This window comes from Eschscholzia californica, unplaced genomic scaffold (assembly GCF_041429995.1).
Source record: "Eschscholzia californica isolate CP2 unplaced genomic scaffold, dmEscCali1.0.p SCAF_5, whole genome shotgun sequence".
Classification (NCBI taxonomy): Eukaryota; Viridiplantae; Streptophyta; class Magnoliopsida; order Ranunculales; family Papaveraceae; genus Eschscholzia; species Eschscholzia californica.
In genome coordinates this window covers 34,827,202-34,843,257 of record NW_028238472.1, presented here as the reverse complement: position 1 = coordinate 34,843,257, position 16,056 = coordinate 34,827,202, and the positions used below count along the sequence as shown (strand labels likewise).

Sequence of the window (16,056 nt, the reverse complement as noted above, 5' to 3'; positions counted from 1 at the left end):
AACGACAAACCTCGGTATTGACCTTCTATCTAGTATACGAGTCTAGATACTTATTAGGACGGCGACACGTCCACGGACACAAACATTTTCCCGTTACTTTGGGTGCCTAGAGGTAAATGGGTTAAGTCCATTTATATCTTAATTTATGGGTGCAGTTAGTGCATAAGGCCATTAATTGTAGATTTTTAAAAGCGCTATCTATTTAGGATTTTGTCCCATACAAAGTGGTAAGGTGTTTGGTCCTCAATCTCTTTGTTGTTTGACATCGGACTCCAAGAGTCATTACATTTACATGGCGTTACTGCATCATGAATATAATATGAAGCATCAATGACCACTATAACCGCCGTCTATTGTTACCTTTATTTTATTTATTGTCTTGATTACACTTGGTAAATCTTGATGATAAACTGCTTCCACGATCTCAAGACTTCATGAGCCTGAGAAGAGAGATCCAACCACTATAGCTATGGGGGTGGCGTGGCTTCTTGGTCTTGTATCAAACCTATGCATTCTGAGAAAAAAGCATAAGTTAAAAGGAACTATGGTGCCTATAGCCAAATGAGGGTGCCTATAGAATTGTCTTCTACGCACGTATTCATGCGGTCATTCAGATACGAATGGCAGACATTTTATCGTGGACCGTATTGGGGACGAAGCTGCTACTGAATTTGACGAGAACGAGAGGTTTTTTTTCTATTGCGTTCTCGTACTCTCTCTCTCTCTAGAGAACGAAACGCAGTTTAGTTTGATCAAAACCCTAATCTTTCAAGCTTCATTGATTCATTTGATCTTCGAAATCCAGGGCTAAGTTAACTCGTCTTGTGAAATTTGCCCTAATTTATTAGCTGATTTATCCATGAATTGGTTAGTATTGGTTGTCTAATGTTAATGAATTTGAACTAAATGACTGAAATTTGGTTATAAATTCTTACTCTTGTATAATTAAAATCTGTTCATTTTGTATTATCCAGGGTTTCTTGTGATTTTCTCACTTTAGATATGAAATCCATTATTTGTAGGGTTTCTTGAAAGAATTTGAGGGGGGTGTTGTTGAATCATGGGGAGCGCCGAGGGTGATTCAACGTCTAAGGCGTCAAAACCATCTAATTCGCAGGTCGATTTATTCTTCTCCCTCTCTCTCTCTCTCTCTCTCTCTCTATATATATATATATATATATATATATATATATATATATATAAACGTCTTAGTAGTTTTCGTATCAGTTCCATTTGAATTCCTTTACCCAATTACTTGTGTTATTGCTGATGTTATTGTTCAGGAACAGCAGCAGCAACCTCCGGCGACTACTGCTGCTGCAGTTTATCCAGATTGGTCTGGATTTCAGGTGGTTTCTTTACTGGATTTGTAATCTTAGTAACACTTTTTTTTAATGGCAACCTAAAGGGCATTTTCTATTGTTTAACTTTTCTATTATCTATTGTTCATTAAAGTTGGTTTTGTTTTGGAAATAGGCTTATTCCCCGATTCCACCACCTGGATACTTTCATTCATCAGTTGCATCTAGTCCCCAAGCTCATCCTTATATGTGGGGAGCTCAGGTATAGCTTTAGTATTTCAATAGTGATATGTAACGTTGATGAGTAGATTGAAGACAAATTTGTTTATTTACGTAATGGTTTAATTTGATAAATCTTATCTCATGGCTGCTCATCATGGTCTAAATTCTATTGATAAAAAAGGTAACTGTGGATGGGAAGAAAGAAAAACCTATTAAAGTTTTTTTAATAAACTCTCCAGATTTCTACCTGGGTTATAGCGGGAGGGTTTTCTGGCTTAATGCCCCAAAACTCCGCAGTATGGTGGGTTTCGCTTAAACATCTGACCTTGGTTTGTTGTGCAGTTGTTGTAAAACATTCAATCTCTTTATGCAACTTAGTGTCTTTGTATGAACCAAGCTTGAGTTCTTCTGCATCACTTTCTTTGTGATTGCTGTGGGTATTGAAAATAATGCTTCATCTGCATATGGAATAGGTGCTCTGTTTGGTCAAATCTTCTCTACACTTAATAAAAAGCAGATGTACTGTTAATGATAGGTTTGGAGTATATTTTCAAGAAAACAAGAAATGTCTAGAATATCTTTGTAGAAAATACCTATATGCATTGGGTTTTATTTGTCATTAGCAGAAGGTTAATTTAGTGGCTCCTATCTGGGGAGGGCGCTTCTCTTAGGAATTACTCTGGGTAGCTAGTGGTGCTCAATTTGTTCATTTTTCATCATTTTGTTGATCGCTCTCAGTATGACGCATGACGAGCAATATTGTGGTTCTGCTTGACTTCTGATAATATATTGGAAAGCTAAAAATATAAGGCAGCTTACTTCTGTATTTTGTTACTATTAGTTGTCGCTGATGAAAGTTATGGTCTTTGCAGCATCTTATGCCTCCATATGGGACCCCACCACCGCCATATTTAATGTATCCCCATGGAGGAATTTATGCTCATCCATCTATGCCTCCGGTACTGCCTTTATCTTATCATGTCTAAGAGGTCGCATTGCTCAATATGCAATTGTCAATTATGCTAATCCATGGTGACACTTAAATTTTACACAGGGGTCACTTCCTTTCAGTCCTTACGCTATGCCGTCTCCAAATGGCACTGCTGAAGTTTCTGTGAGTGATCCAAATCTTAGTTTTATCTGTGACTCATAAGACCTGCATTGCTTTGACTATGTGAAGAGTAACGTGAGATTTTCTATATAGGGAGCTATGCCTGGTGGTGCCGAAGCAGATGCCAAGTCATCAGATGGCAAAAGTCCACTCAAGAGATCAAAAGACAGTTTAGGCAGTTTGAATATGCTTACAGGCAAGAGCAATAATGAAATGGGTAAAACATCAGGAGCTTCTGCTAATGGAGCTTATTCACAAAGGTGTGCTAAACTTTCTTCGCAGAGAACCATGAAAAGTTTATGATCTCAAATATTTATAGTGACTAATCTAGTTGGTACATGAATCAAAACCTGAAATCTGCAGTGCTGAGAGTGGTAGTGGAGGTTCAAGTGAAGGAAGTGATGCCAATTCCCAGAATGTAAGTTATTCAGTTTTTGCGACTTGACGCCGTGGTATCTATATTGCTCTAATTATCAGTATTTTTTTCTTTAGGCTAGGTATTAGTGGGTCGGAGTAAAGGTCACTGAGGAGGTAGTAGAAGCCTTTAATTATATATCTTACTGGGTATTTTCTTTAGGATCAAGTGTGCTCTATGACCAGGATATAGTTAGACGATGATGGTTCATAAATGTCTTTTTTTCATCTGTATCCCTATGTGAAGAGACCCGTTCTTTTGGTGGCTTGAAACTTGTTTGGGGACTGGAATTCGTCCAGAGTATGATTTTCTACTACTCAAATCAGTTACGTACTTATGTGCCATGCCCTTTGTATGAATGCATAATTTGTTCTACACACTTGATGTAACATGTTTTTGACTAAATCTGGCACCGTGCTGATGAGGGTCAAATTGGTATTTTCTAACAATACGCTCAATAGCAGGGGGCCCTAATAAGCAAAAGTTGGATAGCTTTAAGTGCTGATCTGACATGAACTTTGAGGATGTTCAAAGCACCTAAATATTGATTTCATCCTTTATGTCCAGATATGCCATATTCATACTTTTATCTCTTTTGCAGGATTCCCAACATAAGGCACACAATGGAAAAGATGAAGGTATACTCGTAATTGATTCATAGGTCATCATGGCTATAATCATCGTTGTTACAGGTAACAAAATTACCGTTACTTTCCTTTCAGGTGAATCATCTCGAAATGGCAGTTCCGCCCCTGGCTCCCGTAATGAAGTATCTGGTACTCCACAAAATTCGGTATTGAATCCAACAATTCCTATGATGCCCATGCCACCAGCTGCTCTTCCTGGAGGTGTTGCTGGTCCAACCACCAACTTAAATATCGGGATGGACTATTGGGGAGTTCCAACTCCATCAGCTATTCCTCCAGCACGTGGGAAAGTCCCTGCACCTGTTACTGGAACAGTGGTTCCTATGGGTGGTGGTCCAGCTGAGCATTGGATACAGGTTATACATAATCTTGGACTTAGCTGTGAGGTTTTATACATTTTACCATCTTTATGTAGGGCCATAATTGTTTTTTGCTATAGGTCAATTTAGAAGTGATGACATAGAGAATTTATTTATGGTCAGTGTTTCATTCTCCTGCAGCTCTGCTGCAGTTTGTATTTACATTCTTAAGTATAAGGTATTCAGCAAATCATTATGGCTCGAACTGTAAACATGAGGATTAGATCCTAGATTTTAAGGGGTTGAAATGTGAACTTCCGTCCATCTCTATTTATCAAGGAATTTTACTTTGCCCAGCATTTATGGCGGGCTTGAACGTTTCGGAAACTAATGTCTTCCCATTAATTACTCTTTAGTCAATAAGCTTGAGAATAAAGCTCTCTTTTTTTGCCCAATCATTTTTGTTTTCTTCACAATTTTCATTAGAAAAGAGGTAAAGAAAATAATCTCCACGAGGTTGTTCCTCTTTTCTCTGTATTTTGCATTGGGAGAAATCTCTTTACGACTTTTGTCACGCTATTAAAGTTGCACTGGTTGTTTTTTTTTTTTTTTGAAACTTTGAATTAATTATAAACGAAATAAATTGAACAGAGAGGGGAGGTTAGTGAATTTGTTGACCAAACCACGCCTCCCAATTAAAGACAACATCATTAAAGCTGGCAGAGCCAGTACAATTTAGATTTTTAGCCCATCCAAAAATCATAGACTTCACATCCTCCACATCCAAACTGGAATTGGTGTTTCCTTCCTTAAAAGTCTTGATATTCCGATCTTTCCAAATACTCCAGACTATTGCTGCCGGAATTAAATTCCAAACCTCTTTCCTGCCTCTTGGTTTAGGGAAGGTCTCCCATTGATCAAACAGGTCTATAATCGATGACGGACAGCACCATTTTAAGCCCGCCGAGTTGATAAAGTACGACCACAGTCCTTGTGCTATCTTACAGTGGATAAATAGGTGATCGCTTGTCTCCTCACTTTCCTTGCACATGATACATCGGTTGATGATCATCATGCCCTTTCTTCTTAGCGCATCAACCGTAGGTACTCTGTTGAGGAATGTTGCCCAAAGCATAAATCCAACTCTCGGAGGGATACCCTTTCGCTGAAGGATTTTCACTAAAGTTGGATGCATGATTTGGACTCCTGGTTCCATCAACGAGTAGCAGACTTTAACCGATAGCATTTCCTTTTCCTCCCTTTTCCAAATCCTTGAATCTTTGCCACTGCTTAGCTGCACCTCTTGTAAGGAGCTCAGCAGTTCCGTGTATTCCGTGACTTCCCAGTCATTTAGGTTCCTTCTAGTTTCGATGCTCCACACCCCAGACTCACTGTCCAACAGCTGGCAAAGTCTCGCCTTCTTCTCCACTACAATTGAGAAAATGCTAGGGAATCTATCTCTTAATCTCACATTACCTAACCATGTATCCTCCCAGAAGATAATCTTCTGTCCATTGCCCACCTTCCATTTAGTAAGTCTCTTGAAGTCTTCCAAGTTGTTTTGGATTCCTTTCCAAACCCCACAGCCATATGATTGGTTCTTAGTCTTCTTGGCCCAGTCAGATGGTTCCTCACCATATTTAACACTGATAACTTCCTTCCACAGTTTGCCCTCCTCTTGCTCAAACCTCCATAACCATTTAGATAAAAGAGCCTTGTTCATAGTCTTTAGGTCTTTGACACCCAGCCCTCCTTTGACCCGTGCTAGTTTTATCTTGTTCCATGCGACCCAGTGCAGTCTCTTGGATTCTGATTTACCGTTCCAGAGGAAATTGCACATTTTGGTGTCAATGTCCTTTAGAACTCCCATCGGAATTGAAAACAAGGATAAGTAATATGTAGGTAGAGCCTGCATAAGTGATTTGAAAAGAGTTAGTTTCCCCCCTTTCGACAGGACATGTCCTTTCCAGGAAGCCAATCTCCTGTTGATTCTTTCCAAGACCGGATCCCAAAGGGATTTTGCTTTATATCTATGCCCCAGAGGTAGCCCTAAGTAGGAAGTGGGGAGAGATGCTATAGGGCAGCCAAAACCTTCCAAGATTCCCAAATTACTATTGCCACCCTGATTCTCAATCACCTCGTATATGAATGACTTCTTCAAATTAACCTTCAGACCTGAGCAGAGTTCATACCACACCAATATGTCCCGTAATTTAGTCAGCTGATCCAAATCTTCATCAAGAAAGAACAGGGTATCATCCGCAAACTGCAAATGGTTGATCTTTCTGCTGGTAGTGTTGATATGGAAGCCCTTTATCCATCCTTTTTCCTCTGCTTGTTGCATACATTGACTTAGTACTTCACCAACCAGTAAGAATAAGAGGGGGGATATAGGGTCCCCCTGTCTTATTCCTCTCGAGCTCTGGAATACCATAGATGGCTGTCCATTGATCAAAACCGAGAATGTACATGATGATATGCACTTGAAGATCCAAGTCCTCCATTTGTACCCAAATCCCATTCGATTCATAATGCTATAAAGGAAGTCCCAACTTATGCGATCATAAGCCTTCTCCAAGTTTGCTTTGAGGACTATACCCCGACTGCCTTGTTTCCTCCTAGAATCAATAAGTTCATTCGCTATCATCACTCCATCTAGGATTTGTCTTCCTCCTACAAAGGCCCCCTGGAAAGGTGAGATAATATTGTCCATGATCGACGCCATACGAGTTGCTAAAGCTTTAGAAATGATCTTGAAAACCCCTCCCACTAAACTTATTGGCCTAAAATCCGAGAAGGAAGAGCTCTGTTTCTTCTTGGGGATCAAGACAATGAAAGTCTGGTTTAACCTCCAATCCAACTCAGCTGTCTCTGAAAAAGCCACAACCATATTCATGAACTCCTCCTTTATGATGCTCCAGCATCTACTGAAGAACGAAATTGGGAACCCATCAGGTCCCGGAGCCTTGTCTTTAGCTAAATCCGCAATTGCCTTCCTCACTTCCTCCTCAGTAAAGCTTCTTTCCAAGTTATCCGCCTCGTCGGGAAGGAGGTGTGGGAGGTTCATCCCCTCAATGCCAGGTCTCCAATACGTCGGCTCACAATAAGTTTTGGAGAAGTACGCGACTGCCTCTTTCATTATCTCTTCCTTTTTCGTAATGACCCCTGTTTCCTGAATAATGATACTAATTCTGTTTTGCCTGGCCCTGCATTTCATAACTTTGTGGAAATAAGATGTGTTTTTATCGCCCTCTTTGAGCCAAAGAGCCCTGGATTTCTGACGCATACTGATTTCCTCCTGGGCCATCAAATTTTCCAGCTCCTTTTTCATCCTCTTTCTATCCTCAAATTCTACCTGGGATAAGTTTTGATGTTCTTCCTTCTTGTCTAACGAACCAATATCTGATTGCAAGGACTTGAATTTCTTATGGAAAGTGTTGTGTTTCTCCCTGGACCACCCTTTTAATTTTCCTTTCAGGAATTGGAGCTTTCTCCAGAATGTGTGACTTGGAGATGATCCTTGGGGGCCTTCCTCCCACCAGGAAGAGACTACACCCAAGAAGTCCGGATCCCTCATCCATCTCTCCTCCAATCTGAATGGTGGTGGTTTAGATGGAACTAACTCTGTTCTCAGAAGGATAGGAGCATGATCCGAGGTTGGCCTGGGAAGTATTAGCTGCTCCACCTTAGGGAATTTATTCTCCCATTCCCCACTTATGAGAAATCTATCCAGGACATTTAGTACCGGGTCTCTCTGGTTATTAGTCCAGGAGTACTCCATACCTTGTTTTGGAAGATCCATGAGACCATTCCGATCAATCCAATCCCCGAAGTCCCTCATACTAGTAGTTATCTTCCTACCCCTTTTCTTTTCGTGGATAAATCTTATAACATTGAAATCCCCTCCTACACACCACGGTAAATGCCACTTGGCTGAGACACTGTCCAGCTCGTTCCAAAAATCAGGCCTAAGATTCCTTTGGCAAGGTCCATAGACCCCTGAGAATACCCATTCAAAGTCGTCTATAAGATTTTTGAAGTGAAGAGAAAGACTATGCGAGGTTTTAAATACTTCCTTTACTTCCATTAAACTACTATCCCATACACACAAAATACCACCCGAAGAGCCTACTGCTGGGATGGCATCCCATCCACAGCTACCCCTACCCCAAACAGCCCTGATAAGGGACTCGGATATAGATACTACCTTCGTCTCCTGAAGACACAAAACAGAAACAGAAAAATCCTTGACTACTTTCTTAACAGCTAACTGCTTGGCCGGACTGCCCAAGCCCCTGATGTTCCAGCTGAGGAGGTTCAAGGGCATTTAAACTTGAACTCCCCCATACTTGGTGCTGAACGCGATCTGACCAACGAAGAAGGTGGATCTGACATTCCCCAAGTTAAATTCTTCAACTCCCTGTTCACCTTCCCCGGACTTGTCTTCTTCTCCGACATAGACTCCTTCCCCTCCTCCTGAATAACAATGGCCATACCCACCTTTTCTTTCGAACCATAGCTGAACTCCTCGTTCCCACTGGACTTGCAAACCTGACTACCTCCTGGCTTTATAACTGCTAGAGGAGTAGTATCTAGAACCTCCTCTTCCTGAGCTTCCTTTCTCTTCTTCCTGCTGTGTTTCAACTCCACATCTTGTTCTACCAACAAATTGATGACCCTTTCATAGTCATCCGAACCGGAGAGCCCTAATTCCTTAGCAATCTTAAAGAATTGGGCCATCCTTGCATCCTCGTCGGTGCCTGTAGACTCCGACTTTTCCTTTTGTACTTGGTTGACTGGAGTAGTGGGCTCAACCCTCTTTTTTGGGCCTGCTTTCTTGGGGCGCCCAGAGCTTCTAGATATGGTCCTTTTAATCGTTGGGACCCTGCCCAAAGACCATAACTTCTTCTTGTGCATATCGTGACTTTTCCTGAGCCTTTTGTACGTGATTGACTTAGTCCACTTGTTGGACTCATTGACCAACTTCGTCATAGCTTCCACCATTTCAGGCCTGACCTCAATCCCCTGCATGTCAGGCATAGCATGCAACTTCCGGGTGACTTCCTCCTCCCTCACCTCCTTGATATCACCGGCTTTTGATTTCCCTTTTCTGGGATCTCTCTTGAAACTCGTGTCCTCCTTACCTTCGACGACTCCCGTCTCCATCAACTTTTCCTGCGTCATGTCTGTGTCCATAGGGTCTGCAGTAGGGTTCTGATCCTGATTTTCGAGGCTCGAGGCATTAATTACACCCTTTGTCTTCTCCGGCACCGTGACCCGATTTTCCGATGAACACAACACCGACGTATCCTGTCTCCTTTCGGCCACCACTTCCGTTGTAATCCAGATTTGATAACTTTCTCCATCCACCAATAAAGTCTTCCTCTCCGAAATGGAACCATTGGGCTTAACATCCACCGAAACACAAGCATAATGAAGATCCAGAAGATGTGTTGTTTCGTAACTAACTGCTACAATTTCACCCAGGTCCTCCACCAAACTTGCAAAAGTTCTATCATTCCACTGGTTGTTTTATGACTTATTCATGTTCTCATGCTTGGAAATTTTACAAATAAAGAGTTATAGTCTTCAAAGGATATTATTAATAATCATCTTCGATATTACGCTGCAATTGGTTAAGGAGGTCATTTGATGATGAAAAACACAGTTTCCCCTTCACATATAAAGTAAGAAATAGGTACTGGTTTTAGTATGGTGCTCAGCCAATTTTGACCTGTGTGACTGGGGGCCTATTCAATTACCAAAGACGTCAACTCTTTCCGTTATTGATCGCCGTGAGTCATACCACTTGAGACCTGGCCTTGTCAGCTCTTTCAACCTGATAAAAGACACCCCTTTCTTTTGAATTTGAGTTGGAAAATGATGGTTGAGACATGCATTGAGAAGTACTATTGTTTATTTCTTTTCGGCTTACTGTCCACACCTACCTGTGAACATTTAATACGAGTACATAGACAAACATTTCCAAAGAAAGAAAAGAAAATGCACGGACAAGGAACTATTACAAAGGCATGCTTCTACTTGTAAAAGTTATCTGATTATGTTATCTTTTATGTACTTCCTGCTAATGCACCTTATGTTGACTTCAGGATGAAAGAGAACTTAAAAGGCAGAGAAGAAAGCAGTCAAACAGGGAATCAGCCTGTCGTTCCAGGTTACGTAAGCAGGTACGATGTGTGCCATTATATGTTTTTATTCTCGCTCTGTCTGGCGTTGTTTTCTTCATGGTTTGTTGACTCTTGACTTGTTGCTGTGAGTTTCAGGCCGAATGTGAGGAGCTCGCTCAACGTGTAGAGGTTTGAAGGGCGAAAACTCCAATCTCAAATCAGATGTTAGTCGAATGAGAAGCGAGTATGAACAGCTTCTCTCCCAGAACACGTCTCTCAAGGTGGAGTATATCTAGCAGTTGCTTTTTCTGAAGTAACCTATATTTTCTCTCGTATTATATTTACAGTTTTATACAATATACATACTGTATTATATAATATAAGATCGAAGTTTTCAATAATTCTTGTGACTGTAGGAGAGGCTTGTCCCATTTTCTGATTCTACACGATGCATGCCACAAATTTTTAAAAGGAAAGCATCAAGTTTTAGTGAAAAGAAAATCTGAAATTGAACCTTGCAAACAAGAATCATGGCCAGTGCTAAGTATGTGGGGATGAGATCGACGCAGGATCTACTACCCCATGATCTCGACCCCCCAGTCGGGATCGACCGCCTTAGAAACTATTTATATATATATATCTACTAATTATATAAACAAAAGAAGCGGAGTTGTTTTTAAAGCTGTTGCACAGCAAGATGTTGCTATTACAACTTCAGTAAACTGCTGCATTCACTTCTACTGCCATAAGTTGTTGCATCTACTTCACTGCAGCTGTTGTTCTTAGCTCCTTTACAGCAGCAGCTCCTTATCTTTCTTTCTTGTTAAGAAGAACTCTTTCCCTCTCTCTCTCTCTCTCTCTCTCTCTCTCTCTCTCCCCCTCTCTCTCTCTCCCTCATGGGAAATACTTGACTTGGAGGTAGGCATGAGGACTGGCTCAGTTACCTTGAGTCCTGATCTGATCCAGGAGTTACTCGGGTGGGTCGGCCAAACTACTTAGGGTCTGCGTCTGTGCATAAACTCTATCCCCTCGCATACAACAACATTATGGATCTCACTTCCAGCTTTAAGATAGTATTGCGATTTCATATTTTCATATTTAGCATTTCACAATGCAACCTTAATATTCCAAGATTTTCGTAAATTTCTAAAGGATTATCAGCTAGTTTAGTGGTTAACCAGAAGAATTTCAGTTGACTTTTAAAATATTTAAGAGTTTACCTTTTTGTGGATATAATCGTTTGAGTTTAGGTATATACTGTGCATTAATGATGAAATACACACACACACACACACACACACACATATATGGTTAGGAAAGGGTTTTCAAACGTCCTGGTGCCCAAAATGTTTTACCAAAGAGGTGCAAAATGAACGTGGTAGCGTACCACATACGCTTTCCTGCACCACATACCAGAGGGATCCCCATGTGACATTGGTCTCTGTCTCGATTATACTTGTTCCACATTGACGTGATTCTATGATTGCATCATCTGATTCCTTGCATCCCTTTGTTTGAATAGTATTATATGGTATAGTATCCCAGTATTTCTCACTGTTACCATCTTCTTAGAAGTTCCATGTTACTCGAGACTCAGAGAGATAGACAGACTAGCTCTACCAACGAAACCTTTTTCTTGAAATTATTCACGGGCTGTTGTTTTGCAGGAGAGACTTGGAGGAAACCCCAAAGGATCCGAAGTCAGGAATGAACAATATTTGAGCGACAAGGATCAGCAAGTAGGGGAATCATTGCAGAGTGGCCACTGAAATGTGGTACACTGATTCGGAGACCCGTATATATGGGCAGACTCTAACCCATTAGTAGAATGATGTTCAAAATTCATTAAAGCTGAATTTTCTAGTCACCGTGTCGGTTTATACTTGTGACTTTTTCTTGTCATTTCGACCAATATTTAACTGTCAGGGGTGTATGCGGCCACAGTAGCTGGGACCTTTGTGCTTCTCTGCTGCAGTGAGCTTGACAGCTAATATTTTCTACTGTCTTTGTACTATTTTATGGTGTATGTTTTGTGTACTGTAGGAGAGAGAACCAATAATCTATAGGTTTGTGTGCTTTGATTAAGTAGGTCTTTTTTTCAGTTGGAAGACTGTTTTCTTTTCCTGTATGTCATGTATCCATTGAACAACAACTGATGCTAAATTTGTCTAATCTGTCGATTAGTGCTTTATAGAACCTATGAGTTCCCTTACAACATTTCAATTTCAGAATTTGATTATTAGTTGATGCTTCATCAAATATTATATATTTTCTTAAACATGACATTTTGACTTTAGACTTTCTGTGCAGGAAGCAGGGGGCAATAAAGTATGCGAACTTCTAATTTGATTTACTATAACATTCTTTTTTTATCCTGGTATGATTTTTGATTTCAACAGCAACATAGCAGCTCAAATTCGAATGAGAAGTATGTTCTAAATCTCAAGTTAGATCAATTAGTTGGATAAGTTTTGTGACATAAGTTCCAAAATGCTGTCTCCTATACTTGGAATTGTTACCAGTGCTAGTATCACACAGGTTCGAATGGAGGCTAGTAGCATTGAAGCAAGCAGTCGTGAACATCCTGATTTCTTCGATCTTGTGTCGAAATTAATGGGCATTGGGGCGATTGAAGGAACCAGATTGAGGGTTCCCGATGAAGGTGGCGAGGGTGGTGATGGACTTGCAGTAGCCGCTGGCCCATTATTTGGACTCGATATACAAGTGGGTGAAGGAAGTGTAGTTGTGTTCTGTTCAGATTCTGAGAGAAGCACTCCATCTATCCCATGACATCTGATTGACATCACGGCAGTGCAGATATTAGGGCTAGTAATCCGAACATTATTGAGACGAAAGCTTCTCCTTCCACCATTAGAAACTTGAAGCATGAAGTTCTGTTTCGAGGCTGGGATCAACGAACCAGTAGGAAAATGTTCTAAGTAGTCGAATAGCAGAGGAGAAGGAATTGAGTGTCTCGACAAAAACTCACCAACTGCATTTTCCGGTATTGAAATCTTCGATAAAGTCCGGTCATGGGGCATCAAGAATGTGACATTATCTGGTAATCTATCTAATAGCACCATTTTTAGCAACATCACGAAGCTGAAATAGTTAGCTTTCTGCATCTCTCTGGTTGCAACAATAACATCATCATTTCTCAAAGAACCCTCTGCAACATAAAATGACAAGAGCAAATTTATCAACAAGATCAAATGATTTTGGTAAGTTGCCATGGACTCTCTTACTATGACTGAAATTGTTCTTACTCTGCTTTTTCTGTCTTGTCACCACAGGTTATATCGTTTAATTGTTTGCCTGTGTAAGTTAGTTTGGCCATGCATCTCTGCTTTTCTAACGACTGGGTTCTCATTTGTCATGCATGATCAACATTCTTATAGGGTAGGTTTTACATCTATACAAGGTCCACAGTTTTTCCTTACTAAACTGCTTAAGTCTCCTTTAAAGGCAACACAGTACATTTAGGTAGGTCATATTTATTATGCAAATCATTGTTGTTGGAATCATGAAAATAGAAAATAGTGCAAAATCCGAAAGTGAAGAGAATAATTTTTTTTTTGGTGCTATAAGAATAGTTTGTTGTGTCGATTTGGTTATGTTAGTGAATTATGTACCCTATGCAGTTGCACCCGTGTGCTTAAATAGGGTTTGTATTTTTTTCTCTAACTCGTGTTGGAGTTATGACTCGTGATCTGAATTGACCGAAGACTGAACATGCTTGATTTTGTCTGTCTCGTGACTTATACTTTAATTTGGGCATTTTGGGTCCATTTGAGTCAAAACATAAATAAGTTTGGATTGTAGCCTGATTCCTTGAATTACTAAGACGACTATTGTGCCTCTGACTAGGATAAGTTAGATTCGTAGGAGTCAGACCCAGGCAATTATTTAATATTCCAAAATCAACAGTTGTGATTGATATAAATCTATTGTTTCATTGTTTATGTTTGTTCAGGCTCTTTATCAAGTCGACGATTGTTCTACTATGTGGATACATCGAATAGTCTTACATGGAGAAGGAAGTCTCATGACTAAGACTACTTGGATGCGCACTAATACTATTGACGAGAGAACTGGGGCAACTGGAAGTTGCGACAAACGACTGAAGCCTATTCCTTGTGGCAATGAAAAAGGAATAAAAATTGATCATAAATGGTAAAGAAGGTATTTACTTTATCATTCCTGCAACACCATTGTTGCAGAATTTCATGTCTTCGTTTACTTATTTCATCATGATTAGTTCTGGTAACTGACCTCCATTATAGGTCTCTTGCCGTCTTGCATGTTGTACTTGTAACGTGTGACAATAATACAATCATCTTATGCCCAAATCCTAAAACATTTCCCATTCCACAACCAAAAAAACGTTAGGGCTCCAAAACACTACAACAGAACAGTTGTATTTACCGCCACAGCTCAAGCTAGGTTCTTAAACTAGCCGATACTCGGTTGGAAATTGGAATCCCTCTAACTTGACCAGGGATCATATGTGAGTTGTTTTGTCGCGGATCAGATCCCAAGTCAGCTTATAGTGGTGGTCTGTTTATTCTCAAGTGGGTTGGTGGGTTAAGGATTTCTGGGTTGAATCCTACAATGTGTAGCTCTTTGCGTTATTCCCTAGTTCCTACTTGTGCTTCTATATGGTTGGTCGTCTGCTTCAACACTCTTAAGAGAACGAAGAGGACTTTTATAAATCCCGAACCAATTTGTCACGAGCCAAATAAATCTTGGTCTGGAAGTCTATCCACAACATTGCGCGTGGTTGGGTAGTAAATCTGTCATACATTGCTGCCATCATACAGTGCGTAGTTGCACAAAATTTCGACTTAGAATCAATTCATCATTTTCACATTTCTTTATGTACTGGCCTGTTAACCTAAAATTTTTATTTTCTTTTGCCAATTTTCCTACATGATGAGTGAAAAATGAGAAGGGAAGCGGGAGAAAATTCAATTATCATTTCAGAACTTTTAGTTAGGGTCATGGAAGGAATGACAGACAATGTTTTTTTTTTTTTTGATGAAGAGGACAGACAATGTTAGTGGTTGAAACCATGAGTTGGTCAAACTCACTGAGGTTAGACAAAATAAATTACGATTAGCTAAGGGGATACTATTTAATATCAAAGGTCATACGAACAAATCCACAATGCAATATCCAATGCAAAAAGCCAGAGATTGCCATTCCCATTGTCTAAGAGCATGTCCTCTTGAAATCATTCATTGTGACATTTGGGGACCAACTCTTGTCACCACAAAAATAGGTGTTAGGTACTACATATTGTTCATAGATGATTTCAGTAGGTTCTTTTGCATATATCCTATAAAGTTTAGATCAGATACTCTTGGTTTTCGACATTTTCAAAAGCAAAAGTTACTTTCAGTACCCATAAGTGTTTTCAAAGTGATGGAGCGTCTGAGTTGGCCAAGGGAGAGTTTCAGACGAATTTGAACAAATGTGACATTCTATATAGAAGCTCTTGTCCCTATACTTCAGAGCAAATGGGAAAGCTGGGAGAAAGAATAGACAAATCCCTATTCTATGATTGAAGTATTTGGATCAATTTGTTACCCATATTTAGGAGATGTCAGGATTTTTTTTTGTTGAAAAGAGAGATGTCAGGATTGATAAACTAAGTCATAGGTTTGCCAAATGTGTGTTCATTGGGCACAACCCACTCATAAAGGCTATGTAAATGCCTTAGACTTGTCTACTAACAAAGAATATGTCTGTAGACATGTTATATTCGATGAGTCCTCATTTCCATTTGCTGAAAACACCACTCCCATCTCTACTTCATCCTCAGACAAAGATTTGGTTTATACCATCTTGCCCTTACTACCTCTTGCTTCAAGTTCAATCCCATCCATCCCTTCTTATCGTACTGACTACTCCTTAAATGATCAAGAGGTCCC

The 16,056-nt window shown here is 40.1% G+C and overlaps 1 pseudogene across 1 annotated transcript; it reads left to right on the top strand.

Moving 5' to 3' along the window:
• The first annotated feature begins 420 nt into the window (after nucleotides 1-420).
• Nucleotides 421-12,316, top strand: LOC147538811 (bZIP transcription factor 1-B-like; annotated as a pseudogene). The gene is made up of 13 exons (XR_015225396.1): nucleotides 421-867; nucleotides 1,023-1,117; nucleotides 1,284-1,349; nucleotides 1,477-1,563; nucleotides 2,396-2,482; nucleotides 2,578-2,637; nucleotides 2,728-2,894; nucleotides 2,998-3,052; nucleotides 3,651-3,687; nucleotides 3,772-4,052; nucleotides 10,106-10,183; nucleotides 10,280-10,404; nucleotides 11,791-12,316. The product of XR_015225396.1 is annotated as a bZIP transcription factor 1-B-like (transcript).
• The last annotated feature ends 3,740 nt before the right edge of the window (nucleotides 12,317-16,056 follow it).